This window comes from Neoarius graeffei, chromosome 8, assembly GCF_027579695.1.
Source record: "Neoarius graeffei isolate fNeoGra1 chromosome 8, fNeoGra1.pri, whole genome shotgun sequence".
Classification (NCBI taxonomy): Eukaryota; Metazoa; Chordata; class Actinopteri; order Siluriformes; family Ariidae; genus Neoarius; species Neoarius graeffei.
In genome coordinates, this window is record NC_083576.1 from 75247908 (window position 1) to 75263093 (window position 15186).

Sequence of the window (15186 nt, forward strand, 5' to 3'; positions counted from 1 at the left end):
TCTCCAACCAATGAATCCACCACTCCAACAGTGCATAGTCTCCAGAAATAGACCTGAGATGCGTTTCCTGAAGACTTCTTAATGCTATGTCATTTATAAGTAATACCTTAATGTTAGGTGTTGTTTCCCAAAACATCCATAGCTAAGTATGCCTTCTGTCATAGATCCTTTCGTAGGGTTGGTCTGAAATGCCCTGAGCGATCACTTATCGATGTTGTGATTTTCGCTGAGAAATAATTAGGGGCTAAATGGGTAGGAGTCAATGTATAGGGAATTATTATTGTGATGAGTAAGGCCAAACTATAGCAATGATTCAGCATATAGTTGTAAATCAAAGATGGTGCCAATGCAGAGCTATATAATATGCCATATGTTAATCATTTCCTCCAGCAAAACTTCTGCCCTCTGGACACCATGTCCGATGTAGTGCTTATTAAGAAGTTTCACCTCCCACACTTTTTCCAGAAAAAACCTGACGTAGTTCCCTTCTCAGCCCTGAAATCCAGCTGCTGGCAGCTCTGTGATTTTATGCAGTAGGCAGTTTTATGGAGGTGGTTGGAGATGTGTATGGGATGAGGTGTGATACTTAAATCTGAGGAGCTGGGTTCATGCACCCATTCAGTGAAAAGCATTTTCATGTTTGGATAATTTAGTTTGTTAGTTTTATTAAGCGTAAGTTGAATGGGTTTCCTCTGGGTGCTCTGGTTTCTTCCCACAATCCAAAAACATGCAGATTAGATCAAATGCACTCTCAGAAATGAATAAAGTACATTACTGTACCTTTTGGGGTACAATGGCTCATTATTAGGGCAGTACCCTCTAAGGTACTTATTTGTACCCTTTATATACTGTTTGGGAACATATATGTACCTTTTTGGCCTTAAAAAGGTACACTTACGCTACGTTCACACTGCAAGGCTTAATGCTCAATTCCAATTTTTTTGTGAAATCCGATTTTTTTGTGAGGTCGTTCACATTAACAAATATATGCGACTTGTATGTGATCCTCAGTATGAACGAAAAGCGACCTAAAAGTGTTCCGCATGCGCATTGCAGGATACGACGACATCACACGCAGTGAGCATGGCCAGTGTTTACGGAAGTAAAACCGCCCGGTTGCGGTATGACCCATCCAATCTAGCTTGAATAGCTGTATCCCCCCAAATGGAAATCAGCTCCCTAACCTCTGCGTCCTTCCATTGAGAAGATTCAGAACCTTCACAGCCCGAAGCGTCCCTCGCATTGATGTCATGCGCAGGGGCGCAGATACGTTTTTTGAACTGGGGGGGACAAAAAACTGCGGGGACAAAGCTGTCAGCAAACCAACCCCAATCCCGATATGCCTGTCAAACTTGTTGTGGGTTACCATAACAACCAAGCTCGAGCTCGCAACCTGTGCAGTCTGCGCAGCTCAACCAACCGAATATCAGTCTTTGTTTTGTTTTATGTGAGTTGTTGCAACTATGTATACACTGCCGTGCACCTCAATAAACCAAATGGTAATTAGTCTTTTGATTTTTCCGTGAGGTTTGCCTTATGCAAAGAAAGACAGCATAGACGTTTTTTTCCTCCCTATAAGTAGGGGGGACCGAACGAAGTGAATTTAAATCTGGGTGGGACGAATCCCACCCGTCCCCCCCTCTATTTGCGCCCGTGATTATGCGCCATGTTGTTGTAACTTTTTTTGAGAGACCCGCCGCCTACTTCAGCGCAGAATAGTGACGTTTGTGGCTTGTTGATGACGTGTAAGTCGGATGAATGCAACCTGGCGGTTCAGACTGAAGTCGCATATGAAAAGATCGGATAGGAATCGGAATTAGGACCACATATCCAAATGGCCTGGGTCGGATTTGAAAAAATCGGATCTGTGTCGTTCATATTGTCAATAAAAGATCGGATACAGGTCACATATGGGCGAAAATATCGGATTTGAGTCACTTCAGCCTGCAGTGTGAACGTAGCCATAGTTACTTTGAGGTCCTATAATGAGCCCTGGGGGTACGTTAGTATAGATTGTACTTTGGGGGACAGAAATGGACTCCTACTGTACCCCCATTTTTGACAGTATGGCTACTCTAAATTACTCATAGGTGTGAATGGTTGTTTGTCTCCATGTTGGCCCAGCGATAGATTGGTGACCTACTCAGGGCAGTGTTGTAGTCGAGTCACTAAACCTCAAGTCCGAGTCCAGTCTTGAGTCCCCAGTGTTCAAGTCCGAGTCAAATCCAAGTCATTAAAGAAAATTTCAAGTCAAGTCCGAGTCGAGTCCACTATTGATCCGAGTCGAGTCTGAGAACAAGACTCCAACTGCACCATTTGAAGGTGGCTGCTTTAACACCATTAATGTTAGTTTGTTCCTGAACATGACATGTGAACAGGTGAATGTGCTTCTCTTTATCAGGGAGTGTGAAGTATTCTGTCAGAGATGGTTGGGAGATGGCTGTAAGTGCAGAAGGTGTGTTTATTAATACAAGTGAAGACAGGTAAACAATCCAGAATGGCAGGCAAAATTGTAAAACAGTGAAACAGGCAATAGGTTGAGCGAGACACAAACAGGCTATTGTAGACTCGGCAGAATCAAAGACGAGAAACAGGAAATCAGGGATCAGGAACCCAAACAAGGAAATAAGGCCCAGTAATGTGTCAGCAATGCAACTCAATACTTCACAAAATAAGTGCGTTTTCACAGTTTTTATATCAGCACGCTGATTGCACCTTAATCCTGTGCAGGTACGAGTCGTTTATGGTGTGCGAGAGTCCACTTGGCATGTGCGCTGTCTGGAGCACACCCGAGAGTCTATCCAAATGCACGCGCCAAGGCGTACAGGTGTGACGCTCTTGCATAAAATTAGTACAAAAATTAATGTAGATATAAATATCTTATGCCAAATTATTATGGCATGCTACAAAAAATAAAGAAAAAATCAGAGTCCTCATCTCCAATTTATGAGTCCTAATGCAATTAATGCACAAGTTCAAGTCCAAGTCTGAGTCATCAGTGCTCAAGTTCAAGTCAAGTCACAAGTCCTTAAAATTAGGCCACAAGTTGGACTCGAGTCCAAATCCTGGACTCTAGTATTACAAGCCTGACCCAGGCGTATATATGACTTTATTTTCAGAAGGTTAATAACAAGTTTAGCTCATACTATCTCAAACAGGGCCTTCAAATCTATCCGGGTTTGGGACCGGTGCTAAGTATGCACTGTCTTGTACAAACCCAGTGGCTGGGTATTTTACCTAATCTGCATGTTTTTGGATTGTGGGGGAAATCAGAGCACCTGGAGGAAACCCACACAGACATAGGGAGAACATGCAAACTCCACACAGAAAGGCCCTTGTTGGCCATGAGATTCGAACCCAGAACCTTATTGCTGTCAGGCGACAGTGCAAACCACTACATCACTCCACACACCATGTCGCCCAAAGTGTACCACGCCTCTCATCCGAAGTCAGCTGGGATTGGGTCCAGCTTCCCCTGTGACTCTAATGCATAAGTGCTGTAGATAATGGATGGATGGAGGAAATATATATTTGGCTGATTGTGATCTTAGAAAATTCTTGATAAATTTGATTACATGATTTGCAAGATATTTTCACTTGCTATCAAGATATCAAGTGAAAGAATTCATTTCATCCTTCCATACAATGATGCCATCAGTTATTTAGGTCAATGTGAACAGTAATGGTGAAGGAAATGGTTTCCTCCAAAGGTCAAAGACATGCGGTTAGATTAACATGGGGTGGCCTTAGGCTGAAGTGCCCTTGAGCAAGGCATCTAACCCCTAACTGCTCCCCAGGCACTGTAGCATAGCTGCCCACTGCTCTGGGTATGTGTATGTGCTCGTTGCTCACTTGTGTATGCATGCGTGTGTGTTCACTGTTTCAGATGGGTTAAATGCAGAGAGGAATTTCACTGTGCTTAAGTGTACCTGTGATAAATAAAGTTGTTCTTCAAAATGAAGATTTCTTTTTTTAATATACCTGCCCTGGATAGGCAGAACATCCAATTCTCAGAAATGAACAGAGCTTTTAAAAGCTGTGCATTCAGGAACGTTATATAACAACCTGAATAACCTGGCCTTATTGGACTATATTACTAAATGCATTTCCAAAATATTCTTGTCAACATTATTTTTGTGAAAATGCACTTCAGCCATTTAGGAGTGTGTTTACCGCTATTGAGAAGTGCTTGTAATGGTTACATTAATAAAAGTATGAGGTTGATCATGTTCACTGTGAGAGTGGGTTTATTTTTATGGATGCTCAGGCCTCCATATCACAGCTTTAATAGAGTTGTGTTGTGCTTACTTGTAGAAAAAAGGTGGTTGTTACGTGACCGAATTGCTGACAGCATAATTAGGGCACTGGCGGTGTATAAGTACATGAGGGTTTGGGATACAGGCTATATTTCAGCGTGGTATTTGACAGCCAGTACATTTTCATTTTCATTTTTGAGCCTGTTGCTTGCTGAAGACAGGGGTAATAGTGGACTAGATTCCAGATAGCATATAAATGATGGCCTGGGGCTGGCCTACACTTCCTGCTGTCATTTAGCCCACATGACAGAAATGGACTTCTCTGAATTGGACTCTCAGAGCACACCTATAATTTGTCCTTGATGAGACTGTATTTCTGGAATGATATGGACTAGAATGTACAGCCAGAACAGTTTTAGCCCAATGGCACACAAGTATTCGACAGTTATAAATTTGCAAGATTCCAAAATGCAGTAAATACCTTAAAGGGGAACTGAAGTCATTTTTAAACTTGCTTTAGTTCTTAATTAATGTGTTATTCAACTACGTTTTAGTAACCTTATATCGTGACTCGTATTGGCAACTAATTGCAATTAAATATAATACTTATCGGCCTATTCGGTTTTTAGCCACGTTGAATTTAGCTTGTTTGGCCCACGGCAGGCGTCACTTACCTGCGCGATCTTCACGAGACTTGTGCGAGACTTCGAAACGTGAAGTGTCAGTGCCGCCATTTTGAAAACTGTTTTCCAAATGAAATATCACACAAAAACAATTTTAAATGACGATTACTGCCCACTTTTTTCAAACTTTCCTGATTGCTATCAAAACAAACAAAACTTCCGGCTTGATTACATCAGCATTCGAAAGAGGGCGCGCGCGTCTTTTGACAACGTTGGCAGATGTTGGTCACTTTGATTTCTGCTGTACATTTTACTTCCATCCTACGATGTCTCGCACAGGTCTCAACGAATCTTGTTTACGGCCATTGCTTTGACATATGGACTGATATATCTCATCTCATTATCTCTAGCCGCTTTATCCTTCTACAGGGTCGCAGGCAAGCTGGAGCCTATCCCAGCTGACTATGGGCAAAAGGTGGGGTACACACTGGACAAGTCACCAGGTCATCACAGGGCTGACACATAGACACAGACAACCATTCACACTCACATTCACACCTACGGTCAATTTAGAGTCATCAGTTAACCTAACCTGCATGTCTTTGGACTGTGGGGGAAACCGGAGCACCCGGAGGAAACCCACGCGGACACGGGGAGAACATGCAAACTCCGCACAGAAAGGCCCTCGCCGGCCCCGGGGCTCGAACCCAGGACCTTCTTGTTGTGAGGCGACAGCGCTAACCACTACACCACCGTGCCGCCGGACTGATATATTACAGAGCATATTTCAAACACTCATAACTTGCTATAGCAGTGACAAAATAGCGATCAAAAATGCATTCCTATATTTAATAAAATGAGAAATAGAATTTTGATAATAAAAATTTGCCTTCAGTTCTCCTTTAATATTAGATATCATTGCTGGCATATAAGCCACATAAATTATTTACTGTTAACAAATGGATTAATAGGTGCTTTCAGACCGGAGGAACTTTTTCATAGTTCTTTGAAGGAAGTTCACCCTTTTTAGTGTGAGGAACTGACAATGATCATAGCGTTCAGAATGCTGTTTTGAGGGACTTTTTAAGCTCCGACTTCAGGGCAGGTGCTTTCCTAGCACAGGAGGAACCATGAGTGACATAAGTGTACTGTGATTGGTCCAGATGTAAGTGTTTGTTGCTTGGTCGAACATGAGCCAATGCAGCAACAGCAACCAGGCTTGTAGTACCAGAGTCCGACTTGTGCCTTAATTTTAACGACTCATGATTTGACTTGGACTTGAGGACTGATGACTTGTGCATTAATGACATTTGGACTCGTAAATTGGAGACGAGGACTCAGATTATTTTCTTAATTTTTTGTAACATGGCATAATAATTTGCCATAAGATATTTATATCTACATTAAGTGTTATACTAATTCAATGCAAGAGAATGCACATTCACCTGTTCATATGTCATGTTCAGAAACAAACTAACGTTAATGGTGCTAAAATGCCTGGAGAGAAGCCCCTAGGATTGTCTGCTTTGCTTATACAGACTTCTCATGCAGCGGGAAAAAATACACTGCTATGTGTTCCATATGTAGAAGAACTATCAAGGAGATGACGGGGACAACCTCGAACTTCAATCGTCATTTGGCAAGACTCCACCCAGAGAAGGAAGTGACACGCTGTCTTCATTGCTCTGTTGACTAGCTAGTGTTAACCCTCTGTTGAACTAGCTAGTGTTAACCCTCTCTCATGTTATTTGCCCTGTTGATAGTGGGTGGAGGTTGCTGAGCGATGAACAAGCTTTTTATCTGTAGCCTATTAACTAAAATGGGGCAGTCGAGCAGTAACATTAGTCCAACACAGTAGCAGAGATGGTTTCACATAAAGGCAGCAACAGCCACCATCAAATGGTGCAGTTGGAGTCTTGTTCTCAGACTTGACTCGGACTTGACTCGAAATTTTCTTTAAGGACTTGGACTTGACTCAGACATAAATGCTGGGGAGTCAAGACTGGACTTGGACTTGAGGTTTAAAGACTCGACTACAACACTGGCAGCACCCACCATTTTTAAAAATCGGTGTAAAATGTTAGCCATTTAAACAAAACCTCTTAACATTAGTGTTAAAAAATGATATATGAACCAACAGTGAAATCCAAGCTTTATTGAGAGTATATATGACAGAGGAAATACAGCACAATTTTGACATTTCTATGCAAACTATAAAATTCTTCGCTAGCATTTCCTGCTAACATCATGCTGGCTTATGTCACTTCAGCCTTCCTACTGGTGGTGCAAATGGAATGCAAAAAGAAAAAAAGGCCTTGAAAGTATGTAGTCCTTGGGGGAGCTCCTCAGTGGGCAGTTCCTCTCAACAAGCCCCGAGAACTGTTTGGTCCGAAAGCACCTATTATGGACTTTTGGAAACAGGCGCAACAGCCGGTGGTGTAGTGGTTAGCACTGTTGTCTCACAGCAAGAAGGTCCTGGGTTCAAGCTCAATGGCTGATGGGGGCCTTTCTGTGTGGAGTTTGCATGTTCTCCCCGTGTCTGTGTGGGTTTGCGCCGGGTGCTCCAATTTCCCCCACAGTCCAAAGACATGCAGGTTAGGCTAATTGGTGGTTCTAAATTGACCGTAGGTGTGAGTGTGAATGGTTGTTTGTGTCTATGTGTCAGCCCTTTGATGACCCGGCGACTTGTCAAGGGTGTACCCCGCCTCTCACCCATACACTACGTTTACATGCACATAGAGAGAATCGAATTTCTGCCGTTGCTCGACTGAAATTGAAGTTCAAAATGCCATGTATACACCTTAATTCGGCTGAAATTGAACCGAACTTGATTTCTCGGAATCGAGCTACACGACCTAGTTTATGCGATTTCTGCCGAGCTATTTTGTGCATGTATACCCTATCGAGCTAGTTGTCGAGCTACTTCCGGAAGTGACGAGTGACGAGACCACAAGCGGGAAACACAACAGCCTCGGTCGGCATGACAACGAACCATGACAACGGCATGAATCTTTTCTTTTTGTGGCATTGTTTGCACTGTTAAAATTTAGCTCACTTACTGTATCACCAAATACATCTGTACAGCTGTTGCATAGCTGTGAATTGTGTACATAAACAAGTCATTGTATTTGTGTGTGTGTGTATATATATATATCTCATCTCATCTCATTATCTCTAGCCGCTTTATCCTTCTACAGGGTCGCAGGCAAGCTGGAGCCTATCCCAGCTGACTATGGGCGAAAGGCGGGGTACACCCTGGACAAGTCGCCAGGTCATCACAGGGCTGACACATAGACACAGACAACCATTCACACTCACATTCACACCTACGGTCAATTTAGAGTCACCAGTTAACCTAACCTGCATGTCTTTGGACTGTGGGGGAAACCGGAGCACCCGGAGGAAACCCACGCGGACACGGGGAGAACATGCAAACTCCACACAGAAAGGCCCTCGCCGGACCCGGGGTTCGAACCCAGGACCTTCTTGCTGTGAGGCGACAGCGCTAACCACTACACCACCGTGCCGCCCATATATATATATATATATATATATATATATATATATATGTCCAACATCTGAAGAATGTCAATAAAAACAAAACAATTGAACTTTTTGTGTGTTTATTAAGACATAAGTTAAATTGTAAGCAAAAAGAATATTTTTTTGTAAGCAAAAAATGGACTTTAGAAAAATATTATTGTGCAAAATAAGTTGTCTTACAAAACAGTGGTCTGCGCCGGACAGTTTGTAGCCATAGTCTGTTAGAGCAAGCCTAACAGCTTGAACACGGAACTACTAGTGTTGCCAGATTGGGGGTTTTAAGTGCATTTTAGCGGATTTGAACATGTTTTGGGATGGAAAACGTCAGCAGTATCTGGCAACACTATAGCTCTTCTTCATGACGACAACCGGAAGTGTACCAACACGATGGGGCGTGTAGCGCCACGTGTGGCTCGGGTGCACAATGCACCTTGCACAATAGCCCGATTTCACTTGTGCATGTAGGATTGGATTTCTCTGGCACCCCTGCTGGGACCCTTTGCTCGATTACCAACAGCAGCTCAATTTGGACGTGCATGTAAACGTAGTCATAGTCAGCTGGGATAGGCTCCAGCTTGCCTGCAACCCTGTAGAACAGGATAAGCGGCTACAGATAATGTATGGATGGAAGGTGCAACAGCACCAACAGCAATCACAAGAAAATACACACAAGGCAATGAAAAACTGAGTCTGTGGCTGATTTCTTTCTATCCCAGACTGTAGATTCATGCAGCCTATCTGTAACAGTCATGTCAGATGATTACACAGAGTGAAACACCCCTGTAGAAATGATCCAATTTTCATGCTGATATTATTCACATACTGTATGTCACTCATCATCAGCAGTGATTGAGAAGGTGCATGTGAATGTGAACAAGGTCGGTTATTTCCTCATCTCATCTCATCTCATCTCATCTCATCATCTCTAGCCGCTTTATCCTGTTCTACAGGGTCGCAGGCAAGCTGGAGCCTATCCCAGCTGACTACGGGCGAAAGGCGGGGAACACCCTGGGCAAGTCGCCAGGTCATCACAGGGCTGACACATAGACACAGACAACCATTCACACTTACATTCGCACCTACAGTCAATTTAGAGTCACCAGTTAACCTAACCTGCATGTCTTTGAACTGTGGGGGAAACCAGAGCACCCGGAGGAAACCCACGTGGACACGGTGAGAACATGCAAACTCCACACAGAAAGGCCCTTGCCGGCCACGGGGCTCGAACCCAGACCTTCTTGCTGTGAGGCGACAGCGCTAACCACTACACCACCGTGCCACCCCCGGGTTATTTCCTCACTGAAAAATTTTCCTACCAAACTGTGTTTGGAAAAGAAACTAAAAGGGAAAGATGGACTATGAATTCATCATCTAATTATCAGTTTGAATGAAGAGTTTTCTGTTTACCGTGTTTGGTATGTCTGTTCATTTTTGGAGGAAATGTGTGTATGAGCTGATAGCCGATGAAGCGCATAGCACCGAGTCAGCTATAAGCCATGTACGACGAGATTGAATGGAATAATTGCTTTATTCTATTCACAGTCACTGGATTTTGAGAAACAGAGCATGTTTATTTTTATTTTTTGCAAATTTGATAAATAAAAACTTTATACAAAACGTCTGACAAAATCATTTCCGCTTAGGCGGATTCTTAAAAACCTTTCGATGGCTGCACAAATTGACTTTAGTGTTGTTTTTTGCAGAAAGTGATGTCTTGCTGTCGTGCCGAGATATAGAATAGCTTTAGCCATTTAATTAATTCTTCCTTGGACATTTCAGTTCTGTAATTTTCAAACTTCTTTGAGCTTCTCATCTCATCTCATTATCTCTAGCCGCTTTATCCTTCTACAGGGTCGCAGGCAAGCTGGAGCCTATCCCAGCTGACTACGGGCGAAAGGCGGGGTACACCCTGGACAAGTTGCCAGGTCATCACAGGGCTGACACATAGACACAGACAACCATTCACACTCACATTCACACCTACGGTCAATTTAGAGTCACCAGTTAACCTAACCTGCATGTCTTTGGACTGTGGGGGAAACCGGAGCACCCGGAGGAAACCCACGCGGACACGGGAACATGCAAACTCCGCACAGAAAGGCCCTCGCCGGCCCCGGGGCTCGAACCCAGGACCTTCTTGCTGTGAGGCGACAGCGCTAACCACTACGCCACCATGCCGCCCTCTTTGAGCTTCTGACACAGTCTAAATTTTTTTTAATATTTTTAATGCTTAAAGATGAAGAATGCAAAGAAAACAGAGAAATGACAGGAGCAATTTGTGATATCCTAGTTGCACTGATATCCTAGTAGTCAAGTAGCCAATCAGAGCGTGCGATTGCTCATATCCAGTGAATGTGGATACACTGTAAAAAAAAATCTGTTGTTTTTACAAAAAAGACCTGGCAGCTGTGGTTGCCAGAATAATTCAGTATAAAATACGGTGAACATGTAAACAATTTTACTGACCAAACAGTAATTACAACAGTGTTAAATTGTAAAATAAACAGATTGTCCCATAATTTTGTACAAATTTTTGGGGGGGCTTTTTCCACCTTTATTGGATAGGACAGTGTAGAAACAGGAAATGAGCAGGAAAGAGAGACGATGAGGGATCAGGAAATGACCTCAGGTCAGACTTGAACCTGGGTCCCCAGGTTTATGGTATGGCGCCTTATCCAACTGAGCCACGACGCACCCAGTCAAAGTCTTAAAAATAAAAATTCAAAATATATGTTTGTTAAATGTAGCTAGCTATTCATTTGTCCGGATTAAATAATCACAGACATTAAATGTTATTTTTACACTGCTAAAATGTCTCATTCATCATCTCTAGTCGCTTTATCCTGTTCTACAGGGTCGCAGGCAAGCTGGAGCCTATCCCAGCTGACTACGGGCGAAAGGTGGGGTACACCCTGGACAAGTCGCCAGGGCTGACACATAGACACAGACAACCATTCACACTAACTTTAGAGTCACCAGTTAACCTAACCTGCATGTCTTTGGACTGTGGGGGAAACCGGAGCACCCAGAGGAAACTCACACGGGCAACATGCAAACTCCACACAGAAAGGCCCTCGCCAGCCACGGGGCTCGAACCCGGACCTTCTTGCTGTGAGGCGACAGCGCTAACCACTACATCACCATGCTGCCCCTGCAAAAATGTAAAAAATACAAAAATGTGTGTTTTCCACAACAAAATACAATATTTTTGAAATTTTTTATTTTAAAATTTACAGCAATTTTCGGTTCGACATTATACAACATCATACTGGTAAATAAACACAATATCACTGTATTTTGCTTTACAGAATTTTAATGTTGTGATTTCACAGAATTTTACTGTTGATTTTACTGACTTTTTTTTAACAGTATAGAATAATTGATTTTAGCCTCTCATCTAACAGTAAGACCAGATCTAACATCATGGCCATAATTGGAAACAATATTTGTCTGGTGCCAAGGAAAAACTTTCATGTAAGAACATTTTGGCTTTTTAATCTATAATGAGCATCATGCAAAACATCAGATACACTATCTACTATCTAATAATGTGGCAACTTTTATAAGTGGAGATGGAAAAAAAAGCCAAAAAGCCACATTCCACCATGAGAAATGTGGGGGGTTTTCCCTATCCAATTAAACTGGTGTAAATTACCCACTAAGCCTTTCTTATCACCTCACAGCAAACACTATGAGAGGGTGAGGATATCTTAACACTTAATATCTCAATATCGTTACAATTTCTAATCAGGAAAAAAAACCTCAATCAAGCATTCGACTGTTGTGTAAAATTTGAGTTATTGGTAATAAGGTTAATTAACAAAGCATTTTATATATATAAATGTTCTATAATATAATAAATCATTTATTATCGGTGTATTACAGATCTATTACTACATATGTCATGAAAAAATGCAGGAAGTAGGTGTGCTTAGGGTCCTTCAGCACCTCAGAGTTTCAATTGTAAAGGCATCTGCCACTTCTCAAGTAACAAGTATAGATAGAAAATACAGAAATAGCCAAAAAAAAGGTCAAATGATGCATTTTGAGTAGTTTGTATGATAGAGACAGTATTTCTTTTATACTATAGCAATTTGCCAAAGATTATAATTTCAGTTTTTTTAATGAGTAACACTTCATGCTTACATTTAATATCTTCAAGACCAAGGAGTTTAAAAAAAAAAAAAGCTCAGAAAATTATTTGACTGTCATTCCAGTGTGTTGTCGTTGAGTCACTAAACCTCGAGTCCGAGTCCAGTCTCGAGTCTCCAGTATTCAAGTACGAGTCAAGTCCAAGTCATTACAAAAAAAAAAATTCGAGTCTGAGTCGAGTCCACTACTGATCCGAGTCGAGTCCAAGACTCCAACCGCACCATTTGATGGTGGCTGTTTTAGCGCCATTAACGTTAGTTTGTTCCTGAACATGACATATGAACAGGTGAATGTGCTTCTCTTTATCAGGGAGTGTGAAGTATTCTGTCAGAGATGGTTGGGAGACAGATGCAAGTGCAGAAGGTGTGTTTATTAATACAAGTGAAGACAAGTAAATAATCCAGAACAGCAGGCAAAATCGTAAAATGGTGAAACAGGCAACAGGTCGAGCGAGGCGCAAACAGACTATCGTAGACTCGGCAGAATCAAAGACGAGAAACAGGAAATCAGGGATCAGGAAACCAAACAACGAAATAAGACTCGGTAATGTATCAGCAACGCAACTCAATATTTCATAAAGTAAGTGTGTTTTCACAGTTTTTATATAGGTGCACTGATTGCGCCTTAATCCTGTGTAGGTGAGAGTCCGCTTGGTGCATGCACTGTCCGAAGCGCGCCTGAGAGTCTATCTGATGCACGCGCCAAGGTGTGCAGGTGTGACACTCTTGCACGAAATTAGTACAAAAATTAAGGTAGATATAAATATCTTATGCCAAATTATTATGGCATGTTACAAAAGTCCTAATGCAGTTAATGCACAAGTCCGAGTCCAAGTCATCAGTGCTCAAGTCCAAGTCGAGTCACGAGTCCTTAAAATTAGGGCACGAGTCAGACTCGAGTACTACAAGCTTGGTGTGATGTCACATCTCACACCATGTGTGCTGCTTAAAAATCCAGTGCCCCAATGAAAAACACCTTCCTGTATCCTTCTTCCTTTTCAACATGCATTGCATCAACTTTATTTTAAACCCTTTACTGAACTGATAGCTGAATATTAGCTGTGGAACTTTTCCTGCTGCTAATCAAACATATCAAAACAGAAGGGTAAGTAATTCAATAACAAAGTGCAAAACGTGCAGTTTCTTTCTATTTAAATGGAAATACAGAGGCACTGGAGGGAAACTGATCTGGGATTAACCTGCGAGCACAGAGGAAGCCTGGACACAGGGCTGTAATGAGTGAAAATAAACACTTTCCGTCCACTAGAGATGCGATCTAAGGATGATAAATGGAGCGATCAGAGATGAGGATGATAAATCGGCTGGCTTTAGTGATCCGGACGTGCTTGTGGGAGGTTGGTGCACACAGACATGTACACGTGCCTACACACACACACACACACACACACACACACACACACACACAGGCATGAGGTTAGGTGAGGTTCTGTGCAAGGGCAGCATACATATATTACATCCCATACAGGTCTTTCTATAGTACATTTGACTCACAGAGTTTGGGAGAATTTTTAACGCAAATAAAAATCATTTTCAGTTGGAGAGTGCGTTTATCCTCATAAACTCCATGGAATAGTGGGTGGATTTCATACCTGACATTCATCATGCTGACTGTAATATATTACAGTTCCGTATATTTAACAGTTATTCCACGAAATTGAGCAGTACATGAGCTGATAGCCGACAAGGCATGTAGCGCCAAGTTGGCTATATGCTGTGTGGAATGAGATTGAGTGGAATAATTGTTTTATTCTATTCACACTGTAAAAAGTGATTTGGGCTTTTAGTCAGAAGGACTATTGTTGTCAAGCTGAGAGAACTCATTGCCCATTACAACACAGTCAGATAAGTTACAACAACTACAACTTTAAAAAAGCACGGAAACTCATTAAAAACTCATAATAATCCGTTCAGTACACTTCAGAATATAGATCAAACTGGGCCTTTCAACCAACACGCATGCGCCCGCAATGTGACGTCACGCGCAGTCTTGAACTCTGAAAATCTGAGCCGACTGTCATCTTTTTTCTTCGGAGCCGAACCATCCAAGTAAGTACATTTAAAATTATTTAAGCTTAGTTAGTTCATCTGTTGGTAACGTGCATTGGTCGTCTAATGTCTCTCCATCTCAAATGATCCGCCAACTTCACCTGTGATGAATATTTCATGTTCGTTCGTTTTTCGGAAACTAGCATGTAGCATGTAGCGCTAGCTGGCATCATTTTGGCTGTGTGTTATGTTATATGTTATGGCATGAATTTTTGCAGTAAATTTTCTTTTTAGTACTTTTGTTCTCACATGTCTTTTATACTCTGTTGGTGCATTTTGCACAGAGATTTGTGAAAGGAAAATCAGGGACGCGGGGGGGGGGGGTACTGAACTTGCGGTGATAGTTGGTTTAACTTGCTGAGTTTTCGTCTGCGCGCAACTTTTTTCTCTCCCATTTAAATCGGGGATATTTTCGGGGACAAGTTTTGACCGGGACAGGGAGGCCTAATCGGGGACTGTGGTAGTTTTGAGCAAGTCTGAAGTTCTTTAGGAGATTTATGGAAAAATAAGCAGAAAAAAATATTGACGTATGAGGATTTTATATAT